Raw genomic sequence first — 13,269 nt, 5'->3', positions numbered from 1 at the left:
AGGGTTCGGCCAATGGTAGAAGAAGGTGTTTGTGATGTGTGAAAATGAAGGGGTGAAGGGGGGTATTTATAAGGAGAGTGGCCGAATGGTTTGGGTGGGTTTATTTTTAAGGAAAAGTTAAGGAAGTAATTGGTGAAGGGTGTTTGGGGATGAGATATGGAGGTGATTGGTGAAGGGTATTTGGGGAAGAGTATTGGTGCGCGAAATTGTGAACAATACTTTTTCACAACTCTCATAATCCCCGGTAATGGCTCCACAAACGTGGTAGCTCAATACCATGGCATTACACAACTTCGCACAACTAACCAGCAAGTGCACTGGGTCGTCCAAGTAATACCTTACGTGAGTAAGGGTCGATCCCACGGAGATTGTTAGTATTGAAGCAAGCTATGGTCATCTTGTAAATCTTAGTCAGGTAAACTCAAATGTATATGATGATGAACGAAAATAACATAAAAGATAAAGATAGTGATACTTATGTAATTCATTGGTAGGAACTTCAGATAAGCGCATGAAGATGCCTTCCCTTCCGTCTCTCTGCTTTCCTACTGCCTTCATCCAATCCTTCTTACTCCTTTCCATGGCAAGCTTGTGTAGGGTTTCACCATTGTCAGTGGCTACCTCCCATCCTCTCATTGAAAACGATTGCATATGCTCTGGTCACAGCATAGCGGAATTCATCTGTCGGTTCTCAATCAGGCCGGAATAGAATCCAGTGATTCTTTTGCGTCTGTCACTAACGCCCCGCCCTCAGGAGTTTGAAGCACGTCACAGTCATTCAGTCATTGAATCCTACTCAGAATACCACAGACAAGGTTAGACCTTCCGGATTCTCTTGAATGCTGCCATCAGTTCTCGCCTATACCACGAAGACTCTGATCTCACGGAATGGTTGGCTCGTTTGTCAGGCGAGCACTCGGTTGTCAGGCGATCAACCATGCATCGTGCAATCAGGAATCCAAGAGATATTCACTAAGCCTCAGATGCTTGTAGAACAAGAGTGGTTGTCAGTCACTTTGTTCATGAGTGAGAATGATGATGAGTGTCAATCATCACCTTCATTAAGTTGAAGAACAAGTGATATCTTGGACAAAGAACAAGCGGAATTGAATGGAAGAACAATAGTAATTGCATTAATACTCGAGGTACAGCAGAGCTCCACACCTTAATCTATGGTGTGTAGAAACTCCACCGTTGAAAATACATAAGCATAAGATCTAGGCATGGCCGAATGGCCAGCCTCCCAATGATCTAAGATAGCATACAAAACGAAGATAGCTACCAAAGTCCCCTAATACAATAGTAAAAGGTCCTACTTATAAGAACTAGTAACCTAAGGTGTACAGAAATGAGTAAATGACATAAAAATCCACTTCCGGGCCCACTTGGTGTGTGCTTGGGTTGAGCAATGAAGCATTTTTCGTGTAGAGACTCTTCTTGGAGTTAAACGCCAGCTTTGGTGCCAGTTTGGGCGTTTAACTCCCATTTGGGTGCCAGTTCCAGCGTTTAACGCTGGGATTTCTTGAGGTGACTTTGAACGCCGGTTTGGGCCATCAAATCTTGGGCAAAGTATGGACTATCATATATTGCTGGAAAGCCCAGGATGTCTACTTTCAAACGCCGTTGAGAGCGCGCCAATTGGGTTTCTGTAGCTCCAGAAAATCCACTTTGAGTGCAGGGAGGTCAGAATCCAACAGCATCTGCAGTCCTTTTGAGTCTCTGGATCAGATTTTTGCTCAGGTCCCTCAATTTCAGCCAGAAAATACCTGAAATCACAGAAAAACACACAAACTCATAGTAAAGTCCAGAAAAGTGAATTTTAACTAAAAACTAATAAAAATATACTAAAAACTAACTAGATCATACCAAAAACATACTAAAAACAATGCCAAAAAGTGTACAAATTATCCGCTCATCACAACACCAAACTTAAATTGTTGCTTGTCCCCAAGCAACTGAAGATCAAATAAGATAAAAAGAAGAGAATATGCAATGAACTCCAAAAACATCTATGAAGATCAGTATTAATTAGATGAGCGGGGCTTTTAGCTTTTTGCCTCTGAATAGTTTTGGCATCTCACTCTATCCTTTGGAATTCAGAATGATTGGCTTCTTTAGGAACTCAGAATCCAGATAGTGTTATTGATTCTCCTAGTTAAGTATGATGATTCTTGAACACAGCTACTTATTGAGTCTTGGCCGTGGCCCAAAGCACTCTGTCTTCCAGTATTACCACCGGATACATACATGCCACAGACACATAATTGGGTGAACCTTTTCAGATTGTGACTTAGCTTTGCTAAAGTCCCCAATTAGGGGTGCCCAGGGTTCTTAAGCACACTCTTATTGCCTTGGATCACAACTTTATTTCTTTCTTTTTCTTTCTTTTCTCTCTTTTTTTGATTTTTTTCGGTTTTTTTTTTCGTTTGCTTCTTTCTCTTTTTTTTTTGTATTCACTGCTTTTTCTTGCTTCAAGAATCATATTTATGATTTTTCAGATCCTCAGTAACATGTCTCCTTTTTCATCATTCTTTCAAGAGCCAACATTCATGAACCACAAATTCAAAAGACATATGCACTGTTCAAGCATACATTCAGAGAACAAAAGTGTTGCCACCACATCAAAATAATCAAACTGTTATAAAATTTAAAATTCATGCAATTCTTTTCCTTTTCAATTAAGCACGTTTTTGTTTAAGAGTGGTGATGGATTCATAGGACATTCATAACTTTAAGGCATAGACACTAAGATACTAATGATCACAAGACACAAACATGGATAAACATAAGCATAAAATTCGAAAAACAGAAGAATAAAGAACAAGGAAATTAAAGAACGAGTCCACCTTAGTGATGGCGGCTCTTTCTTCCTCTTGAAGATCCTATGGAGTGCTTGAGCTCCTCAATGTCTCTTCCTTGTCTTTGTTGCTCCTCCCTCATGATTCTTTGGTCTTCTCTAATTTCATGAAGGATGATGGAGTGTTCTTGATGCTCCACCCTTAGTTGTCCCATGTTGGAACTCAACTCTCCTAGGGAGGTGTTTAGTTGCTCCCAATAGTCTTGTGGAGGAAAGTGCATCCCTTGAGGTATCTCAGGGATCTCTTGATGAGAAGGGTCTCTTGTGTGCTCCATCCTTTTCTTGGTGATGGGCTTGTCCTCATCAATGGGGGTGTCTCCTTCTATGTCAACTCCTACTGAATAACAGAGGTGACAAATGAGATGAGGGAAGGCTAACCTTGCCAAGGTGGAGGTCTTGTCCGCCACCTTATAGAGTTCTTGGGCTATAACCTCATGAACCTCTATTTCTTCTCCAATCATGATACTATGGATCATGATAGCCCGGTCTATGGTAACTTCAGACCGGTTGCTAGTGGGAATGATTGAGCGTTGTATGAACTCTAACCATCCTCTAGCCACAGGCTTGAGGTCATGCCTTCTCAATTGAACCGGCTTTCCTCTTGAATCTTGCTTCCATTGTGCGCCCTCTTCACATATGATTGTGAGGACTTGGTCCAACCTTTGATCAAAGTTGACCCTTCTTGTATAAGGATGCTCATCTCCTTGCATCATAGGCAAGTTGAACGCCACCCTCACACTCTCCGGACTAAAATCCAAGTATTTCCCCTGAACCATAGTGAGATAATTCTTTGGATCCGGGTTCACACTTTGGTCATGGTTCTTGGTGATCCATGCATTGGCATAGAACTCTTGAACCATCAAGATTCCGACTTGTTGAATGGGGTTGGTAAGTACTTCCCAACCTCTTCTTCGGATCTCATGGTGGATCTCCGGGTATTCACCCTTTTTGAGTGAAAAGGGGACTTCGGGGATCACCTTCTTCAAGGCCACAACTTCATAGAAGTGGACTTGATGCACCCTTGAGAGGAATCTATCCATCTCCCATGACTCGGAGGTGGAAGCTTTTGCCTTCCCTTTCCTCTTTCTAGAGGTTTCTCCGGCCTTGGATGCCATAATGGTTATGGAAAAACGAAAAAGCAACGCTTTTACCACACCAAACTTAAAATGTTTGCTCGTCCTCGAGCAAAAGAAGAGAGAAGAGAGTAGAAGAAGAAGAAATGAAGAAGAGGGAGATGGTGGTGTGTTCGGCCAAAGAGGGGGAGAAGTGGTGTTTAGGTTGTGTGAAAATGAAGGGTTGAAGAAGGGTATATATAGGAGAGAGGGGGGTTAATGGTTCGGCCATTATGGGTGGGTTTGGGAGGGAAAGTGGTTTGAATTTGAAGGGTGAGGTTGGTGGGGTTTTATGAAGGATGGATGTGAGTGGTGAAGAGAAAGATGGGATTTGATAGGTGAGGGGTTTTTGGGGAAGAGGTGTTGAGGTGATTGGTGAATGGGGGAAGAAGAGAGAGAGTGGTGGTGGGGTCCTGTGGGGTCCACAGATCCTATGGTGTCAAGGAAAAGTCATCCCTGCACCAAATGGCATCAAAATTCACGTTTTGAGCCATTTCTGGCGTTAAACGCCGGGCTGGTGCCCATTCCTGGCGTTTAACGCCAGGTTCTAGCCCTTTTCTGGCGTTTAACGCCAGTCTGGTGCCCCTTTCTGGCGTTAAACGCCCAGAATTGTGCCAGACTGGGCGTTAAACGCCCAACTGCTAGGCTTACTGGCGTTTAAACGCCAGCAGCATCTTCCTCCAGGGTGTGCTATTTTTCTTCCTGTTTTTCATTCTGTTTTTGCTTTTTTCATTGTTTTTGTGACTTCTTATGATCATCAACCTACAAAAAAGATAAAATAACAAAAGAAAATAGTTAACTATAAAACATTGGGTTGCCTCCCAACAAGCGCTTCTTTAATGTCATTAGCTTGACAGAGGACTCTCATGGAGCCTCAGAAATACTCAGAACCGTGTTGGAACCTCCCAACACCAAACTTAGAGTTTGAATCTGGGGGTTCAACACCAAACTTAGAGTTTGGTTGTGGCCTCCCAACACCAAACTTAGAGTTTGACTGTGGGGGCTCTGCTTGGCTCTGTTTTGAGAGAAGCTCTTCATGCTTCCTCTCCATGATGATAGAGGGATGTCCTTGGGCCTTAAACACCAAGGATTCTTCATTCACTTGAATGATTAGCTCTCCTCTATCAACATCAATCACAGCCTTTGCTGTGGCTAGGAAGGGTCTGCCAAGGATGATGGATTCATCCATACACTCCCCAGTCTCTAGGACTACGAAATCAGTAGGGATGTAATGGTCTTCAACTTTTACCAGAACATCCTCTACAAGTCCATAGGCTTGTTTTCTTGTGTTGTCTGCCATCTCTAGTGAGATTTTTGCAGCTTGCACCTTAAAGATCCCTAATTTCTCCATTACAGAGAGGGGCATGAGGTTTACACTTGACCCTAAGTCACACAAGGCCTTCTTGAAGGTCATGGTACCTATGGTACAAGGTATAGAAAACTTCCCAGGATCCTGCCTCTTTTGAGGCAGTTTCTGCCTAGACAAGTCATCCAGTTCTTTGGTGAGCAAAGGGGGTTCATCCTCCCAAGTCTCATTTCCAAATAACTTGTCATTTAGCTTCATGATTGCTCCAAGGTATTTGGCAACTTGCTCTTCAGTGATATACTCATCCTCTTCAGAGGAAGAATACTCATCAGAGCTCATGAAAGGCAGAAGTAAGTCCAATGGAATCTCTATGGTCTCATGTTGAGCCTCAGATTCCCATGGTTCCTCATTGGGGAACTCAGAGGAGATTGGTGCACGCCCATTGAGGTCTTCCTCAGTGGCGTCCACCTCCTCTCTTTCCTCTCCATATTCGGCCATGTTTATGGCTTTGCACTCTCCTTTTGGATTTTCTTCTGTATTACTTGGGAGAGTACTAGGAGGGAGTTCAGTAACTTTCTTGCTCAGCTGACCCACTTGTCCTTCCAAATTTCTGATGGAGGACCTTGTTTCATTCATGAAACTTTGAGTGGTTTTGATTAGATCAGAGACCATTGTTGCTAAGTCAGAAGTATTCTGCTTAGAACTCTCTGTCTGTTGCTGAGAAGATGATGGAAAAGGTTTGTTATTGCCAAGCCTGTTTCTTCCACCATTATTATTATTGAAACCTTGTTGGGGTCTCTCTTGATTCTTCCATGAGAAATTTGGGTGATTTCTCCATGAAGAATTGTAGGTGTTTCCATAGGGTTCTCCTAGGTAATTCACCTCTTCCATTGAAGGATTCTCAAGATCATAAGCTTCTTCCTCAGATGAAGCTTCCTTAGTACTGCCAGGTGCATTTTGCATTCCAGACAGACTTTGAGAAATCAAATTGACTTGTTGAGTCAATATCTTGTTCTGAGCCAGTATGGCATTCAGAGCATCAATCTCAAGAACTCCTTTCTTCTGACTAGTCCCATTGTTCACAGGATTCCTTTCAGAAGTGTACATGAATTGGTTATTTGCAACCATTTCAATTAGTTCCTGAGCCTCTGTAGGCGTCTTCTTCAGATGAAGAGATCCTCCAGCAGAGCTATCCAAAGACATCTTGGATAGTTCAGAGAGACCATCATAGAAAATACCTATGATGCTCCATTCAGAAAGCATGTCTGAGGGACATCTTCTGATTAATTGTTTGTATCTTTCCCAAGCTTCATAGAGGGATTCTCCATCCTTCTGTCTGAAGGTTTGGACTTCCACTCTAAGCTTACTCCATCTTTGAGGTGGAAAGAACTTTGCCAAGAAGGCATTGACTAGCTTTTCCCAAGAGTCCAGGCTTTCTTTAGGTTGAGAATCCAACCATATTCTAGCTCTGTCTCTTACAGCAAAAGGGAATAGCATCAGTCTATAGACCTCAGGGTCAACCCCATTAGTCTTGACTGTGTCACAGATTTGCAAGAATTCAGCTAAGAACTGATGAGGATCTTCCATTGGAAGTCCATGGAACTTGCAATTCTGTTGCATTAGAGAAATTAATTGAGGCTTAAGCTCAAAGTTGTTTGCTCCAATGGCAGGGATAGAGATGCTTCTCCCATAGAAGTCGGGAGTAGGTGCAGTAAAGTCACCCAGCACCTTCCTTGCATTGTTGGCATTGTTGTTGTTTTCGGCTGCCATGTGTTCTTCTTTTTTGAAGAATTCGGTCAGGTCCTCTAAAGAGAGTTGTGCTTTAGCTTCTCTTAGCTTTTGCTTCAAGGTCCTCTCAGGTTCAGGGTCAGCTTCAACAAGAATGCCTTTGTCTCTGCTCCTGCTCATATGAAAGAGAAGAGAACAAGAAAAATGTGGAATCCTCTATGTCACAGTATAGAGATTCCTTGAAGTGTCAGAGGAAAAGAAAAATAGAAGAAAGAAGGTAGAAGAATTCGAACTTGATGAGATAGAGTTCGAATTGTGCATTAAGAAGGAACAGTACTCCATAAATAGAAGGATGTGAGAGAGAGGGAAGAGGATTTTCGAAAATTAAATTAAGAAGATTTTAAAAAATATTTTGAAAAATTGATTGATAATTTTCGAAAATTGAAGTTGGAAGAGAAATCAAGTGATTTTTGAAAAAGATTTTGAGATTAGAAATTAAAAAGATTTGATTGAAAACTATTTTGAAAAAGATGTGGTTGAGAAGATATGATTGGTTTTTAAAAAAAATGTGATTGAGAAGATATGATTTGAAAACAATTTTAAAAGATATGTTTTGAAAATTATTTTAAAAGATTTGATTTTGAAAATTAGTGACTTGCCTAACAAGAAAAGATATGATTCAAACATTAAACCTTTCTCAACAGAAAAGGTAACAAATTTGAGATGTTCAATCAAATCATTAATTGTTAGTAAGTATTTTTGAAAAAGGAAAGAAATTGACTTTTGAAAACATTTGATTGAAAAGATATGATTTGAAAAAGATTTGATTTTGAAAAACTTTGAAAACTTGAAAAAAAAATTGATTTGAAAACAAAATCTTCCCCCTTTGCCATCCTGGCGTTAAACGCCCAGAATGGTATACATTCTGGCGTTTAACGCCCAAAATGCTACCTCTTTGGGCGTTAAATGCCCAACCAGGTACCCTGGCTGGCGTTTAAACGCCAGTCTGTCTTCTTCACTGGGCATTTTTGAATGCTCAGCTTTTTCTGTATAATTCCTCTGCAGTATGTTCTGAATCTTCAATTCTTTGTATCATTGACTTGAAAAGACATAAATCAAAAATATTTTTGGATTTTTAATAATAATGGAAAATCAAAATGCAACTAGAATCAAACAACAATGCATGCAAGACACCAAACTTAGCAGTTTGTATACTACTGACCCTAACAAAAATGAAAATGCTCATGGGACACACAAGACACTCAAGTCAATAGAATTCAAAGATCAAAACAAAGAAATACATGCATGGATTCGAAAAATATAACAAAAGCATGCATTTGACACCAAACTTAAGATGAGACTCTAGACTCAAACAAGAAATATTTTTGGATTTTATGATTTTTTAAATTTTTTGTGTTTTTCGAAAATTAAGTGGGAAAAGACATCAAAATTCTTAATGAGAATTCCAGGAATCAGTGCAATGCTAGTCTAAGACTCCGGTCCAGGAATTAGACATGGCTTCACAGCCAGCCAAGCTTTCAAAGAAAGCTTCGGTCCAAAACACTAGACATGACCAAAGGTCAGCCAAGCCTTAGCAGATCACTGCTCCAAAAGCAAAATTGATGAAAATCAACAAGCTCTTGTGGTGATAAGTTGAAACCTCGGTCCAATCAGATTAGACATGGCTTCTCAGCCAGCCAGATTTCAACAAATCATCATGAAACTCTAGAATTCATCTTCAAGAATTTCGAAAAAAATAAATACCTAATCTAAGCAACAAGATGAACCGTCAGTTGTCCAAACTAGAACAATCCCTGGCAATAACGCCAAAAATTGGTGTTGTTGCCGGATCTTGGCACTGATGTTACCAAAAGCTTGCTCAAAACTTGAACAATCCCCGGCAACGGCGCCAAAAACTTGGTGCGCGAAATTGTGAACAATACTTTTTCACAACTCTCATAATCCCCGGTAATGGCTCCACAAACGTGGTAGCTCAATACCATGGCATTACACAACTTCGCACAACTAACCAGCAAGTGCACTGGGTCGTCCAAGTAATACCTTACGTGAGTAAGGGTCGATCCCACGGAGATTGTTAGTATTGAAGCAAGCTATGGTCATCTTGTAAATCTTAGTCAGGTAAACTCAAATGTATATGATGATGAACGAAAATAACATAAAAGATAAAGATAGTGATACTTATGTAATTCATTGGTAGGAACTTCAGATAAGCGCATGAAGATGCCTTCCCTTCCGTCTCTCTGCTTTCCTACTGCCTTCATCCAATCCTTCTTACTCCTTTCCATGGCAAGCTTGTGTAGGGTTTCACCATTGTCAGTGGCTACCTCCCATCCTCTCATTGAAAACGATTGCATATGCTCTGGTCACAGCATAGCAGAATTCATCTGTCGGTTCTCAATCAGGCCGGAATAGAATCCAGTGATTCTTTTGCGTCTGTCACTAACGCCCCGCCCTCAGGAGTTTGAAGCACGTCACAGTCATTCAGTCATTGAATCCTACTCAGAATACCACAGACAAGGTTAGACCTTCCGGATTCTCTTGAATGCTGCCATCAGTTCTCGCCTATACCACGAAGACTCTGATCTCACGGAATGGTTGGCTCGTTTGTCAGGCGAGCACTCGGTTGTCAGGCGATCAACCATGCATCGTGCAATCAGGAATCCAAGAGATATTCACTAAGCCTCAGATGCTTGTAGAACAAGAGTGGTTGTCAGTCACTTTGTTCATGAGTGAGAATGATGATGAGTGTCAATCATCACCTTCATTAAGTTGAAGAACAAGTGATATCTTGGACAAAGAACAAGCGGAATTGAATGGAAGAACAATAGTAATTGCATTAATACTCGAGGTACAGCAGAGCTCCACACCTTAATCTATGGTGTGTAGAAACTCCACCGTTGAAAATACATAAGCATAAGATCTAGGCATGGCCGAATGGCCAGCCTCCCAATGATCTAAGATAGCATACAAAACGAAGATAGCTACCAAAGTCCCCTAATACAATAGTAAAAGGTCCTACTTATAAGAACTAGTAACCTAAGGTGTACAGAAATGAGTAAATGACATAAAAATCCACTTCCGGACCCACTTGGTGTGTGCTTGGGCTGAGCAATGAAGCATTTTTCGTGTAGAGACTCTTCTTGGAGTTAAACGCCAGCTTTGGTGCCAGTTTGGGCGTTTAACTCCCATTTGGGTGCCAGTTCCAGCGTTTAACGCTGGGATTTCTTGAGGTGACTTTGAACGCCGGTTTGGGCCATCAAATCTTGGGCAAAGTATGGACTATCATATATTGCTGGAAAGCCCAGGATGTCTACTTTCCAACGCCATTGAGAGCGCGCCAATTGGGTTTCTGTAGCTCCAGAAAATCCACTTCGAGTGCAGGGAGGTCAGAATCCAACAGCATCTGCAGTCCTTTTGAGTCTCTGGATCAGATTTTTGCTCAGGTCCCTCAATTTCAGCCAGAAAATACCTGAAATCACAGAAAAACACACAAACTCATAGTAAAGTCCAGAAAAGTGAATTTTAACTAAAAACTAATAAAAATATACTAAAAACTAACTAGATCATACCAAAAACATACTAAAAACAATGCTAAAAAATGTACAAATTATCCGCTCATCAAGTATTGTAGAAGGGTGTGAAGAGGAAGGAGAGAGGTTGGTGGGGATCATGTGGGGTCCACAGATCCTGAGGGGTTAAGGAATTCTTCATCCCTGCTCCAATTGGGCATTCACAATGCCTTAAAGTGCAATACTGGCATTTAAACGCCAGTCTGCTGTCCTGTTCTGGCGTTTAAATGGCAGCTTTCCTTCCTGTTCTGGCGTCTAGATGCTAGTTTGTTGCCCTGTTTTGGCATTTAAACGCCAGTCTGGTGCCCTATTCTGGCGTTTAAACGCCTAGAAAGGTGCCAGATTGGGCGTTTAAATGCCCATTTTGCTACCCTTACTGGCGTTTAAACGCCAGTAAGTCTTTCCTACAGGGTGTGCTATTTTCAATGCTATTTTTGATTTTTTCCTTTATTTTTGTAATTGTCTTTGTGACTTCACATGATCATCAACCTAAAAGAAAACAAAATAATATAGATAAAATTAAAATAAAATTGGGTTGCCTCCCAATAAGCGCTTCTTTAATGTTAATAGCTTGACAGTGAGCTCTCATGGAGTCTTACAGATGATCAGAGTATGGTTGAGATCTCTCAACACCAAACTTAGAGTTTGGCTATGGCCTCCCAACACCAAACTTAGAGTTTGAATGTGGGGGCTCTGTTTTACTCTGTATTGGGAGAAGCTCTTCATGCTTACTCTCCATGGTTACAGATGGAGAACCTTGAGTCTTTATTACAAGGCATTCTTCATTCACATGAAGGATCAACTCTTCTCTGTCAACATCAATTACAGCTCTTACTGTGGCTAGTGAAAGGATCCTCTGTGCTTCTTCCGTAGGCACACATCTACGGATTATTCCGTCTGCGCATCTCTTAAAGAGATATGGTTCATCCCATAAGTAGTACTTTGCATCAGAAATTAATTTTTTCGTTTGCTGCCTGCTGTACTCCTTGGGTATGAACCTTGCAGCCTTATAGTTTTTAGTGTCTGCAAACCATGGTACTTCCTGAATGGCAAAGAGTTGCTCATCCGGAAAGGTTTCAGAGATCTCAGTGATGGGGAGGGATGCCGCTTCTACTGGTTCTATCCGGGACAGATGATCTGCCACTTGGTTTTCTATCCCTTTTCTGTCTCTTATTTCTATATCAAACTCTTACAGAAGCAGCACCCACCTTATGAGCCTGGGTTTTGAATCCTTCTTTGTGAGTAGATATTTAAGAGCAGCATGGTCAGTGTACACAATCACCTTTGATCCTACCAAATAGGATTTGAACTTGAAAATGGCATAAACCACTACAAGCAATTCCTTTTCTGTGGTTGTGTAATTTTTCTGTGCATCATTTAAGACACGGCTGGCATAGTAAATGACATGCAAAAGTTTGTCATGCCTTTGTTCCAATACTGCACCAATGGCATGGTCACTGGCATCACACATCAGTTCGAATGGTAATGTCCAGTTTGGTGCAGAAATGAATGGTGCTATGACCAGCTTAGGCTTCAGAGTCTCAAACGCCTGCAGACACTCTGTGTCAAATATAAATGGCGTGTCAGCAGCTAGCAGATTACTTAGAAGTTTTGCGATTTTTGAAAAATCCTTTATAACCTCCTATAGAATCCTGCATGCCCCAGAAAGCTTTTGATTGCCTTAACATTGGCAGGTGGTGGTAATTTTTCAATTACCTCTACCTTAGCTTGATCCACCTCTATTCCCTTGTTTGAAGTTTTGTGTCCAAGGACAATTCCTTCAGTCACCATAAAGTGACATTTCTCCCAGTTTAAAACCAGGTTGGTCTCTTGGCACCTTTTCAGAACAAGTGTTAAATGATTAAGACAGGAGCTGAATGAGTCACCATATACTGAGAAGTCATCCATGAAGACTTCCAGAAATTTCTCCACCATATCAGAGAAAATAGAGAGCATGCATCTCTGAAAGGTTGCAGGTGCATTACATAGCCCAAATGGCATTCTTCTGTAGGCAAATACTCCAGATAGGCATGTGAATGCTGTTTTCTCTTGATCCTGGGGGTCTACTGCAATTTGGTTGTATCCTAAATAGCCATCCAAAAAGCAGTAATAGTCATGACCTGCTAGTCTTTCTAGCATCTGGTCTATGAATGGTAAAGAAAAATGATCCTTTCTGGTAGCTGTATTGAGTCTTCTGTAGTCAATACACATGCGCCACCCTATAACTATTCTTGTGGGAACTAGTTCATTTTTCTCATTATGAACCACTATTATGCCTCCCTTCTTGGGTACGACTTGGATAGGGCTCACCCAGGAGCTATCAGAAATTGGATAAATAATCCCAGCCTCTAGTAATTTAGTGACCTCTTTCTGCACCACTTCCATCATGGCTGGATTCAGCCGCCGTTGTGGTTGAACCACTGGCTTAGCATTATCCTCCAAGAGAATCTTGTACATGCATTTGGCTGGGCTAATGCCCTTAAGATCATTTATGGACCACCTAAGAGCTGTCTTGTATGTCCTTAGCACTTGAATCAGCACTTCCTCTTCCTGTGGCTTTAAGGTAGAGCTTATGATCACAGGAAAAGTGTTGTCTTCTCCCAAAAATGCATATTTTAGGGATGGTAGCAGTGGTTTGAGCTCTGGTTTGGGGGACTCTTCCTCTAATTGAGGCAT

General features: G+C 41.3%; 1 non-coding gene across 1 annotated transcript; it reads left to right on the top strand.

Moving 5' to 3' along the window:
- The first annotated feature begins 6,532 nt into the window (after positions 1-6,532).
- On the top strand, positions 6,533-6,640 carry LOC130984245 (small nucleolar RNA R71). Its single transcript, XR_009088191.1, has one exon. It is a non-coding gene; the product is annotated as a small nucleolar RNA R71 (small nucleolar RNA).
- The last annotated feature ends 6,629 nt before the right edge of the window (positions 6,641-13,269 follow it).

This window comes from Arachis stenosperma, chromosome 5 (genome assembly GCF_014773155.1).
Source record: "Arachis stenosperma cultivar V10309 chromosome 5, arast.V10309.gnm1.PFL2, whole genome shotgun sequence".
NCBI classification, from domain to species: Eukaryota; Viridiplantae; Streptophyta; class Magnoliopsida; order Fabales; family Fabaceae; genus Arachis; species Arachis stenosperma.
The sequence above is the reverse complement of the archived record's forward strand: the minus strand, read 5'-3'. Positions and strand labels throughout refer to the sequence as shown.